Source organism: Eptesicus fuscus, chromosome 7 (genome assembly GCF_027574615.1).
Source record: "Eptesicus fuscus isolate TK198812 chromosome 7, DD_ASM_mEF_20220401, whole genome shotgun sequence".
Taxonomy (NCBI): Eukaryota; Metazoa; Chordata; class Mammalia; order Chiroptera; family Vespertilionidae; genus Eptesicus; species Eptesicus fuscus.
This window is the reverse complement of record NC_072479.1, coordinates 10,781,280-10,798,529: the sequence shown is the minus strand read 5'-3', so window position 1 is coordinate 10,798,529 and position 17,250 is coordinate 10,781,280.

Below are 17,250 nucleotides of genomic sequence, written 5' to 3'. Positions count from 1 at the left end.
CTCTCCCTTGTAAAAATATATTTTTAAAAATATAGAGGACAGTAAATGTCCACTAACATGAACTGTAGTATATTCATACAAAAGGCCCGATGCACGAAATTCATGCAAGAGTAGACCTTCCTTCCCCTGGCTGCCAGAACCAGCTTCCCTCTTGCACCTGGGACCTGGGCTTCTCTCGCAGCCCCAGCGTCATCCAGAAGGTCATTTGGAAGAACGTCTGGAAGGACATATGGTCTAATTAGCATATTATGCTTTTATTATTATAGATAATGAAATCCTATATAACCATGGAAATGAATGGGCTACAGTTAACTGAAACAACATGGGTGAATATCAAAAATATAATGTGGAGGGTGCAAAAAGCAAATCATAGAATAATAGAGGTAAAGGCAAAACCAAACAATATTCTCTTTAGGAAGATATTCATAACATACATAAAGAAAGTGAAGGAATAATTGTTACAAAACTGAGGATAGATCTTACCTCTAGAATGGGGTAGGAACAGAAGATTTAGTTAGAGAAGGCAAAAGGGATTTCTAAAGCACTAGCAATATATTGTTTTTTAAACTTCTGTGATGGGGATTGGGTGTTAATTTTATTATTAGTCTTTAAACTATATAATTAGTTTTATTTTATTTATTTTTTTCTAGGAATTTATTTTTAAAAAATATATTTTCTTGATTTTTTTACAGAGAGGAAGGGAGAGGACTAGAGTGTTAGAAACATCCATGAGAGAGAAACATCGATCAGCTGCCTCCTGCACACCCCCTACTGGGAATGTGCCCGCAACCAAGGTATATGCCCTTGACCAGAATCGAATCTGGGACCCTTCAGTCTGCAGGCCAATGCTCTACCCACTGAGCAAAACTGGTTAGGGAAATATAATTAGTTTTATATACTTCTGTGAGTATGATATATTTCACAATAAGAGAAAACTTAAGCAGAAGTTTGACATAATATTTCTACTTCTGAGATAGTCTTATCTAAACAAACAATATTTGAATCTGATTAAGATCCCAGACCCAACTACTAATTTATAGGAAATACATGAAATAGTGGAGCATTGTCAACAATGACACAATAATAGAATCAGAAATTCCAGACCCCAGGAAACTTCATATAATAAATAACCTAATTTCTTTAACAAGTTTTTTTGTAAGAAATAAAGAAAACAATTGAGGGAGAGCCTATAGATCAAAAGAAACATCCTATCTAATAAAAGAGAAACATGCAAGTTGACTGTACCTCCGCTACACCCACAAGCCATGCCCACAAGCCAATCAGGAGCGAGTATGCAAATTAACCCAACCAAGATGGTGGTTAATTTGCATATCCAGGCACAGAGGGAAGACTGAAGACAACGTAGAAGGAAGCCAAGCGCTGCAGAAGGGAGTGAAGCTGTGGAGAAGAAAGCAAGTGGGGTGGCGGAGAAGGGAGGGAAGCAGGCAGGGCGGTTGAGATGGGAGGGAAGCAGGCGGGGCGGCGGAGACCGCTGCAGGAAGCCCTATTCTTGCAGGAATCTTCCTGCAATGGGCCTCTAGTAACAGACATATCAAGCAATTGCAGTGTGCAAAAGGATTTTACTTGGATACTGATTTAAGCATACTGGAAAAAATATATAATTATAAAAATGTGACCACTGATTTTGTGTGTGTGTGACCACTGATTTTATCTTTGACATTAAATTGTTTAAACATTTCTATGTGTAACAATGATACTATTGTTATCCTATCTAATAAAGAGGGAATATGCAAATTGACTGTCACACCACCACAAAGATGGTGGTGCTCATAGCCACAAAATGGTGGTGCCCAGTCCCCTCAGCCCAGCTGGAGTCTCCCAGTCCTTTTAGCCCTGCCGGGGGTGGGGAGGGGGGGTTGGGCGGCAGGCACACAGTGCGGCCAGATCTATCCTCAGCCCCCCAGCCGCCCAGGGCCAGCCCGATGCGCAGGCAAGCCTTGGATGGCAGCTGCCCTGCTGCCCAGGGCCACCAAGCTCAGGTAACCAGGGCTGGCCAAAGCTTGCTCTTCCAGCAGTGGCAGCAGCGGAGGTGTGATAGGGATGTCACTTTCACCTCCTGCCCCTGAGGGCTCCCGGACTGTGAGAGTGGGCAGGCTGGGCTGAGGGACCCCCCAATCCAGTGCATGAATTTTCATGCACTGGGCCTCTAGTGTATAAATATTTCTCTCTTTTCCGCGTCCAGCGTGGCTAGAGAGCAGTCTGGTTCCTGAGTAGGGGCTGCTGGGGATTGAGAAAATGAAAGAAAGAGGCAGACACAAAGATGGAAGGAAAAAGCTGAGGCCAGGTGGTACCACTGTCCTCAGATGGAGAGACAGGGACCCAGAGCCAATACAGCGTGTTTATTTTAGACAGCAAAAAACAGGAAGTTTTACTAAAGGTCAAGACAAAGGAGATTATGTGCATTCTTGGGTGGGCCAGAGTGGTATTCATTCCTGGTGCTTGGTTGGATTTAGAAAATGAAACCCACCCCCTGGCTCCTGGGATGAAGGTCAACCTGACAACACTCCTGCCTCTGGCAAGAAGTGTTTCCAGGACATGGCTCTGCCAACGCCACTGGATTCAGCTGACAATAATTAAAGAAATGCTCATGTGCCTTCCCAGGCGCTCTCTACAGTTATGTATTTTAAAGTAGTTTCTATCTTTCTAGAAATGCGTATGAAATTTTTACAGATAAAATGATAAGAAGTGAGAAGGTTGAGGGGGGAGAATAGGGAAAGGTAACTAATGAACACAAGGCTTCTTTTTGGGATGATGAAAATGGTTTAAAATTAGATTATGGTGATGGTTGCATAAGTAAATATACTAAAAACATTGAATTGTACACTACATAGGTGCACTCCATGGTATGTCAATTAGATTCTGTTAAAAATGATTTAAAGCCTGAGATTTTCTTCAAAATAATTTGATGTTGGGAGCTTGAGTGGAGGAGTCCAAATTGACCATATGTGAATGCTACTTGTGCTACTTCAGAGAAATAAACTTTGATTGTATTCAACCCACTGGATCTTAAGGTCTCTTTGTAGCAACAGCTTAGCCTGTACCATTTTTATTTCCAAAATTCTTCCATATATATCTTGAAGTTAGAATTATAGTGAACTAGAACTCCAAACTCATTATGTTCTACCTGGTTTCCATGTCTTGATACTTCATGTTGTTTCTTTTTCTTCTTTTTTTTTTTTAAATAAGGAAGAAACTATGCTTAGTTGGGTATTAAATCTTTGCCTTCTGTGTTATCCTGTAGTGCAGACTATAGGATTGGGAGGGAGGGGGAAGAGAGACAAAGATTCACAGAATATAGCACCATTCTAATATATAAAAATCCTGGGTCGTAAGGACCAGTCATGACTAAGGCTCAACCAACAGGAAGTCAGTCCTGCAGTCAGTGCTGGGTTGCCATGGCAACCCAACTTCCCCTGCAGGCATGGTGCCCCAGCACTGACTGCTGAGGGGGCTGTGAATCAGGGCAAGAGAGAGGTCTGAAGAGAGAAGCAGGGACTGAACCATTGCCTCTGTGGCAGCTTTTGATCAGCACTTGCATCTCTCTCTCTCTCCCAGTCTGGCCAGTAGCCGTGCCTCCATTTCTCTCCAGGACTCAGGGCTGCTGATCAGCCCCACCTTTCTGATCAGGCCCCATTGATAGGCCCAGAGACCCTGACTGGAATAGGAACTGACCAATCAGAACCAAATGTGGATGCTGTGAAGAATGAATGGCTGCCTAGGAGGTGGAGCTTCTGACACTGACTAATAGACACTGACCAATCAGAACCAAATCTGTGTGCTGTGGGAAGCCAATGGCTGACTAGCAGGCAGAGCTGTTGACGCTGACTAGCATTGAAACTGACCAATCAGAACCAAATCCGGGTGCTGTGGGGAGCCAATGGCTGCCTAGGAGGTGGAGCTTTTAACGCTGACTGGCATAGAAACCAACCAATCAGAACCAAATTTGCCAGTAGAGGAGGGCAGTTGTGGGTGAGATCAGGCCAGCAGGGGAGAGCCATTGAGGGCAAGATCAGGCCACCAGGGGAGGACAGTTGGGGGCAACCAGGCCGGCAGGGGAAGGCAGTTAGGGATGATCAAGCTGGCAGGCAGAGGCAGTTAGGGGCATCAGGCAGGCAGGCAGGTAGAGCGGTTAGGAGCCAGCAGTCCCAGATTGCGAGAGGGATTTCCAACTACCAGTCAGACATCCCCCAAGGGGTCCCCAATTGGAGATAGTGCAGGCTGGCTGAGGGAACACTCCCCCCCCACACCGCTGTGCACGAATTTTGTGCACCAGGCCTCTAGTTTTTTTAAAGGGAGAGCAGTCTACTGTTGTATTCAACTGATGGTTAACCAGAGCCTACACACAGCTTCATATGATTTGATCGCTACCAGTGACCCAGTCAGCCTTCACTCACCCTCCCTTCTCTTATTTTCCTGACTTCTCTTACTCATAAACCCAGTTTACAGCCTAATTTTGAAATTATATTAATCTTAGAATAGAAAAAGTTAGATAACTAGACTATAATTAGAAAGTACAATAGTGAAAAAAATTACCTAAAGCTCATCTTTATAACACTACTGTTAGCAACTTGATGTAATTTCTTTCTCTTTCTACTATTCTTATTTTCAAATATATTCATCATAATAATGTTAATTTTGCATATTTTTCCATCTAACATTCCAGATTGCTGACTGGTCTTCATAACCATCCTTTTTATGTCTGTATATTATTCCATCAGGAAAGTGTGCTGTAATTCATTTAACTGATCCATATAGGTTCAATATTTAGATTGCCTCCAGGTAGACTAAATAATACTTTAAAAACATTTGCATACATATTTCTTTTTTTTTCATGCTAGGTTTATTTTTTTCTGTAATATAGATTCTTAGAAGTAGATTTATTGGGTCAGATGTCTATAGTTCTTTGTTTCAGTTTGAGCTTGGGTTTTGTTTTTTTATTGTTTAAAGTATTACAAATAGTAGTACATATGTCTCCTTTTTTCCCCTATTGACCTTCCCCCAGCCTCCCCTACCTCCCTGCACATGCCCTCACTCTCCCCGCGCCCCCCACCAGTGTCTTGCGTCCATTGGTTATGCTTATATGCATGCATACAAGTCCTTCGGTTGATCTCTTACCTCCCCCCACCAACCCGCCCCAGCCTTTCTGCTGTAATTTGACAGTCTGTTTGATGCTTCTCTGCCTCTGTTTCTATCTTTTTGTTCATCAGGTTATAATGTTCTTTATTATCCATAAATGAGTGAGATCATGTGGTATTTTTCTTTCACTGACTGGCTTATTTCAGTTAGCATAATGCTCTCCAGTTCCATCCATGCTGCTGCAAATGGTAAGAATTCCTTCTTTTTTATAGCAGTGTAGTATTCCATTGTGTAGATCAGTGATGGGCAACCTTTTCAGCTTGGTGTGTCAAACTTCGCCAAAAAACTGAGCATAACTCGGGTAGTGTGTCACTTTGAGGAAAAAACATTATTTTGCAAATGTTTTATCCTCGGCATGCGGCCGCCTCAGCGGCCGAGTGTCATCAGAAATGGCTACACGTGTCATTTTTTGAGGAAACGCCATACTGTTTTCTACAATGGCTACACCAGTCTGCATTCCCACCAGCAGTGAAGGAGGGTACCTTTTTCTCCGCATCCTCGCCAGCACTTGTCATTTGTTGATTTGTTGATGATAGTCATTCTGACAGGTGTGAGGTGGTACCTCATTGTTGTTTTGATTTGCATCTCTCAGATGATTAGTGACTTTGAGCATGTTTTCATATGCCTCTTGGCTTTCTGAATGTCCTCTTTCGAAAAGTGTCTATTTGGGTCCTTTGCCCATTTTTTGGTTGGATTGTTTATCTTCCTTTTGTTAAGTTGTATGAGTTCTCTGTAGATGTTGGATATTAAACCCTTATCAAATATAACATTGGCAAATACGTTCTCCCATGCAGTAGGCTTTCTTGTTGTTTTGTTGATCGTTTCTTTTGCTGTGCAGAAGCTTTTTCTTTTGATACTAGAGGCCCAGTGCACATATTGGTGCACAGGTGGGGTCCAGTCGGCCCAGGCCCAATCAGGGCAGATCGGGGCTGGGCCTGTTAGGAGGAGGAAATGGTGGGAGGTTGGCTGGCCAGCCTCACCCCCTATTGAGGTGGGGTGGCGATCAGGGGCAGGGCTGGCCAGGGGGAGGGGCTTCAGTATGTTGGCAGGCCAGCCCCACACCCTATTGAGGTGCAGTGACAATCAGAGTTGGGGGCTGCCCTTGGGGAGGGGCTGTGGACCGATTAGGGTGGTGGGGGCCTATCAGGGGTGTGGCAGGCCAGGGGGAGAGGCTGCAGGAGGTTGGCTGGCCAGCCCCGCTCCCTATTGTGGTGGGGGTTATGATCAGGGGATAGCCAGAGGGAGGGGCTGCAGTCCTATTGTGGTGGGATGGGCTGATCAGGGGCATGGCTGGCTAGTGGGGGAAAGGAGGAGCCGTTTGGTTGGCAAGCCCCGCTCTTGATTGGGGTGGGAGAGTGTTCAGGAGCAGGCCTGCAGGGGCGAGGGCCCACAAGGTTGGCCACCAGCCCTACCCCTGATCGGGTGGTTCTTTGGCCACAGTGGGCATCATAGCTACCAGTTGTTAGATTGTTATAGCTGTTAGGGTAGCTGCCTTTTTATATATATATAGACTACAGGGCCGGTGCACGAAATTCGTGCACAGGTGTGTGTGTGTGTGTGTGTATGTCCCTCAGCCCAGCCTGCACCCTCTCCAATCTGGGACCCCTTGAGGGATGTCCGACTGCCCGGTTAGGACTGATCAGGATTGGTCCTAAACAGGCAGTTGGACATCCCTCTCACAATCCAGAACAGCTGGCTCCCAGCCACTTGCCTGCCTGCCTGATTGCCCCTAATTGCTTCTGCCTGCCAGCCTGATCACACCCTAACCAATCTCCTGTCAGCCTGATAGATGCCTAACTGCTCCCTGCCAGCCCAATTGTCCCTAATTGTCCTCCCCTGCCAGCCTAGCCACCCCTAACTGCCCTCCCCTGCCGGCCTGGTCACACCTAACTGTCCTCCCCTGCAGGCCTGGTCCTTCCCAACTGCCCTGCCTTGCAGGCCTGTTCACTCCCCACTGCCCTCCCCTGCTGGCCTGATGACCCACAACTGCCCTACACTGCTGGCCATCTTGTGGTGGCCATCTTTGACCACATGGGTGCGGCCATCTTGTGTGTTGGAGTGATGGTCAATTTGCATATCACCTATTTATTATGTAGGATTACCTCTTTATTATATAGGATAGTCCCACTTGTTTATTTTCTCATTAATCTCTCTTGCCCTAGAACAGTGGTTCTCAACCTTTCTAATGCCGCGACCCTTTAATACAGTTCCTCATGTTGTGGTGACCCCCAACCATAAAATTATTTTCGTTGCTACTTTATAACTGTAATTTTGCTACTGTTATGAATCATAATGTAAATATCTGTGTTTTCCGATGGTCTTAGGTGACCCTGCTAGCGGTTCTCAACCTGTGGGTCGCAACCCACAAGTTGAGAACCGCTGCTGTAGAGCCTAAGACCATCGGAAAACTCAGATATTTACATTACAATTCATAACAGTAGCAAAATTACAGTTATAAAGTAGCAACGAAAATAATTTTATGGTTGGGGGTCACCACAACATGAGGAACTGTATTAAAGGGTCGCGGCATTAGAAAGGTTGAGAACCACTGCCATAGGATCTGTGTCTGTCAAGATATTGCTATGACATATGTCTGCAATTTTGCTGCCTATGGAATCTTGTAGGATTTTTATGGTTTCCCATCTTACATTCAAGTCCTTTAGCCATTTTGAGTTTGTTTTTGTGTAAATTGGTGATCTAGTTTCATTTTTTTGCATGTATCTGGCCAAATTTCCCAGCACCATTTATTAAAGAGACTGTTTGGACTCCATTGTATGCTCTTGCCTCCTTTGTCAAATACTAATTGAGTATAATGGCTTGGGTCAATTTCTGGGTTCTCTATTCTGTTCCACTGGTCTGTCTGTTCTTGTGCCAGTACCAGGCAGTTTTGAGAACTGTGGCTTGGTAATATAGCTTGATGTCTGGTATTGTGATTCCTCCAACTTGTTCTTCTTTCTCAGGATAGCTGTGGCTATTCAGGGTCTTTTTTTATTCCAGATGAATTTTTGGAGAGTTTGCTCTAGATCTTTGAAATATGCCATTGGTATTTTAGTAGGTATTGCATTGAATCTATAGATTGCTTTAGGTTGTATGGACATTTTCATGATGTTGATTCTACCAATCCATGAACATGGTATGTTCTTCTATTTGTTTATGTCTTCCTCTGTCTCCTTTTTCAATGTCCTGTAGTTTTCTGAGTACAGGTCTTTTATGTCCTTAGTTAACAAAAGATCATGTTATTTGCGAATAAAGACAGCTTTACTTCTTTTCCAATTTGGATGCCTTTTATTTCTTCTTCTTATCTGATGGCAATGGCTAGTATTTCCAGTACTATGTCAAACAGGAGTGGTGAAAGTGGGCATCTTTGTCTTGTTCCTGTTCTTAGGGGAATTGGGTTTAGTTTATGCCCATTGAGTATGATGTTGGCTGTAAGTTTGTCATATAGGGCTTTTATTATGTTGAGGTATGATCCCTCTATTCCCACTTTTCTGAGAGTTTTTATCAAGAAAGGGTGTTGGATTTTTCCAAATGCTTTTCCTGCATCAATTGACATGATTATGTGGTTTTTGTCTCTCAGTTTGTTTATGTGATGTATCACATTTATTGAATTGCGGATATTGTACCATCCTTGCATCCCCAGAATAAATCCCACTTGGTCATGATGTATGATCTTTCTAATGTATTGCTGAATCTGATTTGCTAGAATTTTGTTGAGTATTTTAGCATCTATGTTTATCAAGGATATGGGCCTCTAGTTCTCTTTTTTTTGTGATGTCCTTATCTGGTTTTGGAACTAGGGTAATGTTGGCTTCATAGAAAGAGTTTGGAAGTGTGCCTTCCTCTTGAATTTTTTGGAATAATCTGAGGAGGATAGGTTTTAGTTCTTCTTTGAATGCTTGGTAGAACTCCCCTCTAAAGCCGTTTGGACCAGAGCTCTTGTTTGCTGGAAGATTTTTGATGGCTGTTTCAATTTCTTCGGTAGTTATTGGCCTATTCAGGTTTTTTGATTCTTCTTGGTTAAGTTTTGGGAGCTTGTATTATTTAAGAATATATCCATTTAAAAAAAAAAGAATATATCCATTTCATCTAGGTTGTCCATTTTGTTGGAATAGAGTTGTTCATAGTATTTTTTTCATAATCGTTTGTATTTCTGTGGGATCAGTTGTTACTTTACCTCTTTCATTTCTCATTTTGTTTATTTGGGGGTCCTCTCTCTTTGCTTCTTGGTGAGCCTGGCTAGAGGTTCATCAATCTTGTTTATCCTTTCAAAGAACCAGCTCTTGGTTTTGTTGCTCTTTTGTATTGTTTTTTTGGTCTCTATGTAGTTTATTTCCGCTCTTATCTTCATTATTTCCTTCCTTCAGCTTACGCTGGGCTTTTCTTTTTGCTCTCTTTCTAACTCTTTGAGTTGTATGTTTAGATAATTTATTACCATTGTTTCTTGTTTTTTTGAGATAGGCCTGTAGAGCTATGAACTTCCCTCTCAGGACAGCTTTCACTGTGTCCCATAGATTTTGGATTGTTGTGTTTTCATTGTCATTTGTTGCCATGATGCTTTTTATTTCTTCTTTGATCTCTTTGATAACCCATTCATTGTTTAATAGCATGCTATTTAGCCTCCAGGTGTTAGATTTTTTAAATTGTTTTTATTGTAGTCGATTTCTAGTTTTATGCCATTGTGGTCTGAGATGTTTGATATGATTTCTATCTTGAATTTGAAGAGACGATGACGTTTCTCTCTCATGGATGTTTCTATCTCTCCCTCTTCCTTCCTCTCTCTCTAAAAATCAATAAAAACATTTAAAAAATGTTATCATATAGCCGAAACCGGTTTGGCTCAGTGGATAGAGCGTCGGTCTGCGGACTGAAAGGTCCCAGGTTCGATTCCGGTCAAGGGCATGTACATTGGTTGCGGGCACATCCCCGGTAGGGGGTGTGCAGGAGGCAGCTGGTCGATGTTTCTCTCTCATCGATGTTTCTAGCTCTCTGTCCCTCTCCTTTCCTCTCTGTGAAAAGTCAATAAAATATATTTTTAAAAAAAAATGTTATCATATAGATAAATTTTAATTTATGTAACCAATCCATGTTGTTGGTCAATTTATTGGTCTTTTTATTTTACTTAGTATTCACTTATAGTTACAAATTTTAGAATTTAATTTTTTGCTTGATTTTTTTTTTTTTTTTTTTGCCTCTTTTCATATTCCTTGTTTGGGCTAGTCTATTAAGGAAGGTGTTGGATTTCCCCACAACATAGGGTACAAACCTTGAAAATGGAGGTCATAATTCCTTGTCTCTGATTTTCCACTTGTACTTAGTATGAGCTCCCCAACTTGCTCCTCTCACCTTCCCCCAAGAAAGCTTAAATAAATAAATTACCAAAGTAGTGGATCTTCTTTCTCCCTAAGCCAAACAATGTCCTGACCAGGTGCCTCGTTCATTTTTCCCATGCTAGCACAGAAGTGCCAGCCCTACATTAGTCCAGACCTGCCACCACACCCATGATCTGAACCTCAGTGAGAGCCCTGCTCATCCTGAATCCTGTGTAATCACCCAACCCCCTTCCTCTCCATCTGAAATATTTTACCCACTGCTTAAATTTAACCTTAGAGATTCAGTACCTTGAGTATTTAATCTTCAAGGCTTTTTATTAAAATACAAATAATCTCATGAGAACTGATACCTTACCTTAAGCCATTATCAGCCCTTGTTTTAGCAAGGACTAATGGAAAACAGGCTGAAAATTGCCTGTTTTTAATAGGGTAGGAGATGTGAAGATAGGGCAAAGAAGGAATGGTATTTGGTAGAGAGGGGGATGTTGGGAATGGAGGTGAGAAAGTACCAAAAATAAATATTCAACTTCCTTTTGTATTTGGAACAGACTAGACCTTCCTGAGACAGTGCCCCTGTGTGAAGCAATGTATTGAGATCATAAAACATACCTATCCATTGCAAATTAATAATGTTGACAAACTGAGTTGAGACTCATGGCATTCAAATAACTACTTTAATTATAAAAGAGTCCAGGGATTGGAGTAAAACCCACAACTGTCGGGATACCCTTCCATCAGGGACATAGCTGCTATATATTAGAATTTAGTTTTTTTGAAGCTTTTGAGCTCAATTTACAAATCTTATTTTATTTGTAAATCTAATATAGTTTGTCCTGAAATTTAAAAAACTCATTTTTACTTGTACTTGATTAATACTCAAACAGCTTATAAATTTAAATGATTAATTTTAAATTTATTATTAAATCTCACTAAACTTTCAACATTTTACCAAATTCTCTTAGACATTTCAAACTATAAGTCACACATTTAATATATGTATTACTCTATAGCACTTCAAATACCTAGTAAAGTCTAATCAAACTTCCTCAGCATTTAAGGAGTATTTGCATGCATAATAAGGCAAAATATGTAGATTTAATGATCAGATTCCCTTTAAAAAATAACTAAATTTATAAATAACTAATAAATTTAATTAGTTAAATATTTATTTAAAATATAAGTTGAATATATAAGATTCTCTTACACATCAAATATTTCAAATCATGAATAAAACATAAAATTGTAAGTGATTACAAAATATATACAACACCTGTGTAAAAACATTAACATTGTAATTTGACATCAATGTTTTATCATCTAACAACTTATTTTTGCTCCTTTCCAGACTTGCAAGTTTACTTATCTAAGAGAAGCTCAAACTGGCTGTGACATGTATTTAAGATCATAGATCTTAATTATGGCATCAAGAGATGGGAACCTAGGTACATCTCCCAGAATAATTCACACAGGCCAGTTTTTATTTGGCCAACCAGTTCTTCAAACCATTAAAAAATTTTTTTAATCCAGGCTCTAGCTGGTTTGGCTTAGTGGATAGAGCATTGGCCCTTGGACCAAAGGGTCTGAGGTTTGATTCTGGTCAAGGGCACATACCGTGGTTGCAGGCTTAATCCTTGATAGGAGTGTATGCGGGGGACAACCAATCAATGTGTCTCTTTCACATTGATATTTCTTTCTCTGTGTCTCTCCCCCTCCCTTCCACTCTCTCTAAAAATCAATGGAGAGAAACCAAGATGGCGGCATAGGTTAAACACCTAACCTACAGCCTGGCACAACAATTTCAAAAATACAACTAAAAGTCAAAACGGACATCATCCAGAACCACAGGAAAGCTGGCTGACTGAAATGCCCACAACTAGAAGGAAAGAGAAAACCACAAGGAAAATCAGAGGAGCCGTAGGAGCCTGAGGTATGGAGACACAGGCAGAGACATGAGCACGTGTGCGTGCGGGGAGGACGGAGCCAGAGAGGACGGGGCGGCTGACTGCCTGGCTGGCGTTCTCTAGCGGGAAGGAGATAAAAGCTCCAGATTGCGCTGAACCCCAGCTCCGACTGCACTGAACCCCAGTTCTGGGCGAGACCCTGGGAAGCCAGGCTCATACTGGGGGAATCTGGGCTGTAAGGCAGAAACACAGAGGAGCGGCGAAAGGCAGAGCTCCGGAGGCGTGCACATGAATGCGCACAGAGGACGGACTGTTGCCTGTGCCGCTGAATTGCCCTAGCAGGAAGGAGACAAAAGCTCCGGACCATGCTGAACCCCAGTTCCGACTGCACTGAACCCCAGTTCCAGGCGAGACCCTGGGAAGCCAGGCTCATACTGGGGGAATCTGGGCTGTAAGGCGGAAATGCAGAGGAGCGGCGAAAGGCAGAGCACCGGAGGCGCGCACAGGAATGCGCGCAGAGGATGGTCTGTTGACTGTGCCACTGAATTGCCCTTGTGGGAAGGAGACAAAAGCGCCAGACTGTGCTGAGCCCCAGTTCCAACTACACTGAAACCCAGTTCCAGGCGAGAATCTGGGAATCCAGATTCATTGGGGGAGAGACTAGACTGTTTGGCAGCGGGCGAAACTCCAGGGCGCTTTTCTCTCAGAGGTGTTTGCAGGGAGTACAGAGGGACACTGAGACCCAGGAACCTCATAGGGCGGGGCTGATGGGAAGCCAAGGCTGTAGGCTCCACCCTGAAACTCCGCCCCATCCAAGCTGAGCACATAGGCTTTTACAATTTTGCAAGTCTAGTTGAATAAGGCTGTCTCCCGGCATAGACACAGCTGATCCTCACAGCCAATTGGACTGGAGGTCAAATCCTCCCAGTGTACCAACAGCAATCAAGGCTTAACAACACCAAGACTGTGCACTCAGCCCACAAAGGGGGGTACCAAGAGTGACCACCTAGGGAGATTGGGGAAGCTGAGCTACCGGCCCCTATAGGTCACTGACCACACAAAGCCACTCCATCAACATAGGGAGGCAGCCAAAAGGTGGAGACACCGAAGCAGGTCACGAATTGAAGGGATGAAGGAAAGTAAACTCATGGACGACACAGTGTTCAGAACCACATTTATAAGGTTACTTAAGAATCTTCTGGAGGACCAAGATGGCGGCATAGGGCAGATGCCTGATTGTTGCCTACCACAACAATTTTGAAACTACAACTGGAAAACAGAGCAGACACCATCCAGAACCACCAGAGGGCTGGCTGAGCGGATGCTCTACAACTAGAATAAAATAGAGGAGGATGCGGGATGATGCTCATGCCCATGAGCCAAAGATCACACTTTAAGAACTATGGCTCTGGTGACACAATGGCAGCCTGGAACGTGCTCGGCGTGATTCCCCGGGCGGTCTCCGGCTGAGGGTACAGCTCCTCTCGCTGCCGAGCACAGACAGATGAGCCCCTGGGGGTCATGGGGTGGGAAACTCCGCGCTTGCTGACCTCCGAGTCATTCGAGAATCTCTGCGCCCCAGAAGCGGCCAGGTGCACACGCCCAGCAACTGGCCGCCGCTGCAGGCCCAAGCGCTGTCGCAGCAACCTCGGACCAGCCCACCACCGTACACTGGGCGCACCGGAGCCTCACTGAGCCCGCCGCCCAGCGAGTTCTGGGGCGGCTGCCGCTTTGAGAAAATGGCTGGAGGAATTGCTGAGAAGGAATTGACCGATGGGAGTTGGGATCGGGAAGACGAGGCCCCGCTGGGTCCCGGATCCAGGTGCGCTCGCCCGGCGACTGGTCGCCGCTGCAGACCCGAGTGCCGCCACAACGACCTCAGACCAGCCCGCCGCCACGCACCGGGCACACCGGAGCTTCGCCGAGCCCGCCGCCCAGCGAGTTCCGCAGCAGCTGCCCTAGACCTTTGAGAAAATGGCCAAAGGAATTGCTGAGAGGGAATTGACCGACAGGAATTGGGATCAAGAAGACGAAGCCCCGCTGGGTCCCAGGTTCCGGTGAGGCCGCGCGCCCCTGGGTCCGGGCGAGGCCATGTGCCCCTGATCCGGGTGAGGCCGCACACCCCTGGGTCCAGGTGAGACTGGGTCCCAGGTCCGGGCAAGGCTGCATGCCCTTGGGTCTGGGTGAGGCCATGTGCCCCTGGGTCCGGGGGAGGCCACGCCCCCCTGGGTCCGGGTGAGGCTGGGTCCCGGGCCCGGGTGAGGCCATGCCCCTGTGTCCGGGTGAGGCTGGATCCGGGTCTGGGTGAGGCCGCGCACCCCTGGGTCCAGCTGAGGCTGGGTCCCGGGTCTGGGTGAGGCCGTGCCCCTGGGTCCAGGAGAGGCCACGCACCCCTGGGTGCGGGGAAGATGGGTCCTAGGTCCGGGTGAGGCTGCACCCCTGGGTCCAGGAGAGGCCACGCACCCCTGCGTCCGGGTGAAGCTGGATCCCGGGTCCGGGTGAGGCTGTGCGCCCCTGGATCCGGGTGAGGCTGGGTCCTGGGTCCCGGTGAGGCCGCGCCCCTGGGTCTGGGAGAGGCCACTCGCCCTTGGGTCCGGATGAGGCTGGGTTCCGGGCCCGGGTGAGGCCGCACGCCCCCGGGTCTGGGTGAGGCTGCGTGCCCCTGGGTCCGGGGGAGGCCGCGCACCCCTGGGTCTGGGTGAGGCTGGATCCCGGGACCGGGTGAGGCCACATGCCCCTGGGTCCGGGTGAGGCCAGGCGCCCCGGGGCCCGGGTGATGCTGCGTCCCGGGTCTGGGTGAGGCCGCGCGCCCCTGAGTCCGGGTGAAGCTGCGCCCCTGGGTCCGGGCGAGACCAAACCAGAGGGAGTCGGACCTGCATTACCACCATTTGTCCACCATCCAGAGCTGAAAAGTCAGTGCCGACATGTACACATAAGAAACTGGTGGACATTGAAATTGGGTCTCAAAAGAACTGTTGGTCCAGAAAGAAACTCACTACAGACTGATTCATTTGCCTGTCAGCATAACTATTATTGCTCATCTCACATTTGGTTCTTATATTTCTAGTAACACATGATCCTACTCATCTAGGGGAAATGATGAACAACATAGACTGATGAATAAGAACAGACCCAGAAACAAGGAGGCATCGATTGGACTGTCGGGCCTCAGAGGGAGGGGAGGGTGGGAGTAGAGGGGAGAGATCAACCAAAGGACTTGTGTGCATGCATATGAGCCTAACCAACGGTTAAGGACAACAGGGGGGTGGGGGCATCCGTGGGGAGGGGTGTGGGATGGGAATGGGGGGATAAGGACAAATATGTGACACCTTAATCAATAAAGAAATAAAAAAATAAAATAAAAATAAAAATCAATGGAAAAATATCGTCAGGCGAGGATTAACGAAAATTAAAATCCAGTACATTATGTATTCCTCTTAGCCACTGCCAAACTTTTTTCACAATTTATCAGTTCATGTCTATGGTTACATCTTAAAAATCTTTTACCTATGAAATCTTAAATTTCATACACCAACCTAACAGCAAATCTCAACCCTTCCTTGGTTCTGCACGTTAATTCAAGTCTAATTAGATTTGTGTGGTTAACCATCTGCTGGGTTAGTCTGGAAGGTGAACCTCAGCAGACTTTTATAGGAAGGAGGAGGTCAAATGTGGATTGATAGAGAGAAATATAAAGGCTCTATTATTAATCAAGATGACTTCTATGGGATAGCCCTATAGTGAGAGTTCAGTGGAGAAGTCAGATCATAGTGGAAAACTCCTGTTAGGGTATTGTGAGAAATGAGTTAGTTAACAAAAGGAAGGGGATTAGTTTTATGTGAGGGCTTTACTTTGAAAGGGGAATTGGATGTCATCCTCAGAACAGCACAAGTTTCACACTGGAGAAAAGCAGCAGGAATGCTTAAACCTTGCCAGTTACAAGGAAAAGTCTTGAAGGGTGACTGGCCATCACTTGCCTACAAACAAAACTATTCCTCAGCACTTCTAAGTATGGATTTTTTAATATAAGTTTCAGATACTTTTAAAAAATTTAATTTATTGGGGTGACATTGATTAATGGAGCATACAGGTTTCAAGTATACAACTTGAATACTGCATCGTGCATTCACTGCCCAAAGTAAAGTGTCTTTTCATCCCCTCTTCCCCACCTTTGCCCTCTTCCACCTCCCAAGTTTCAGATAATATTCATGACACAATTATGATTTTAGGGATGGGCCATATTTCATATATTTTGTGTGTTTTTTTCTCTTAAATCACAAATATAATCCTTGCTCAGGCCGGGTGTCTTAGTTGGTTGGAGTGCTGTCCCATACACCAAAAGGTTCGATTCCCGGTCAGGGCACATACCTAGGTTGCAGGTTCAATCATCGGTCAGGGTGCATATAGAAGGCAACTGATAGATGTTTCTCTCTCAACCTTCTCACCTCTTATCATTTTATCTGTAAAAATTTCATACGCATTTCTAGAAAGATAGAAACTACTTTAAAATACATAACTGTAGAGAGCGCCTGGGAAGGCACATGAGCATTTCTTTAATTATTGTCAGCTGAATCCAGTGGCGTTGGCAGAGCCATGTCCTGGAAACACTTCTTGCCAGAGGCAGGAGTGTTGTCAGGTTGACCTTCATCCCAGGAGCCAGGGGGTGGGTTTCATTTTCTAAATCCAACCAAGCACCAGGAATGAATACCACTCTGGCCCACCCAAGAATGCACATAATCTCCTTTGTCTTGACCTTTAGAAAAACTTCCTGTTTTTTTGCTGTCTAAAATAAACACGCTGGGGGGAGGAACCAAGATGGCGGCATAGTTAAACAACTAATCTGCTGCCTCACACAACAATTT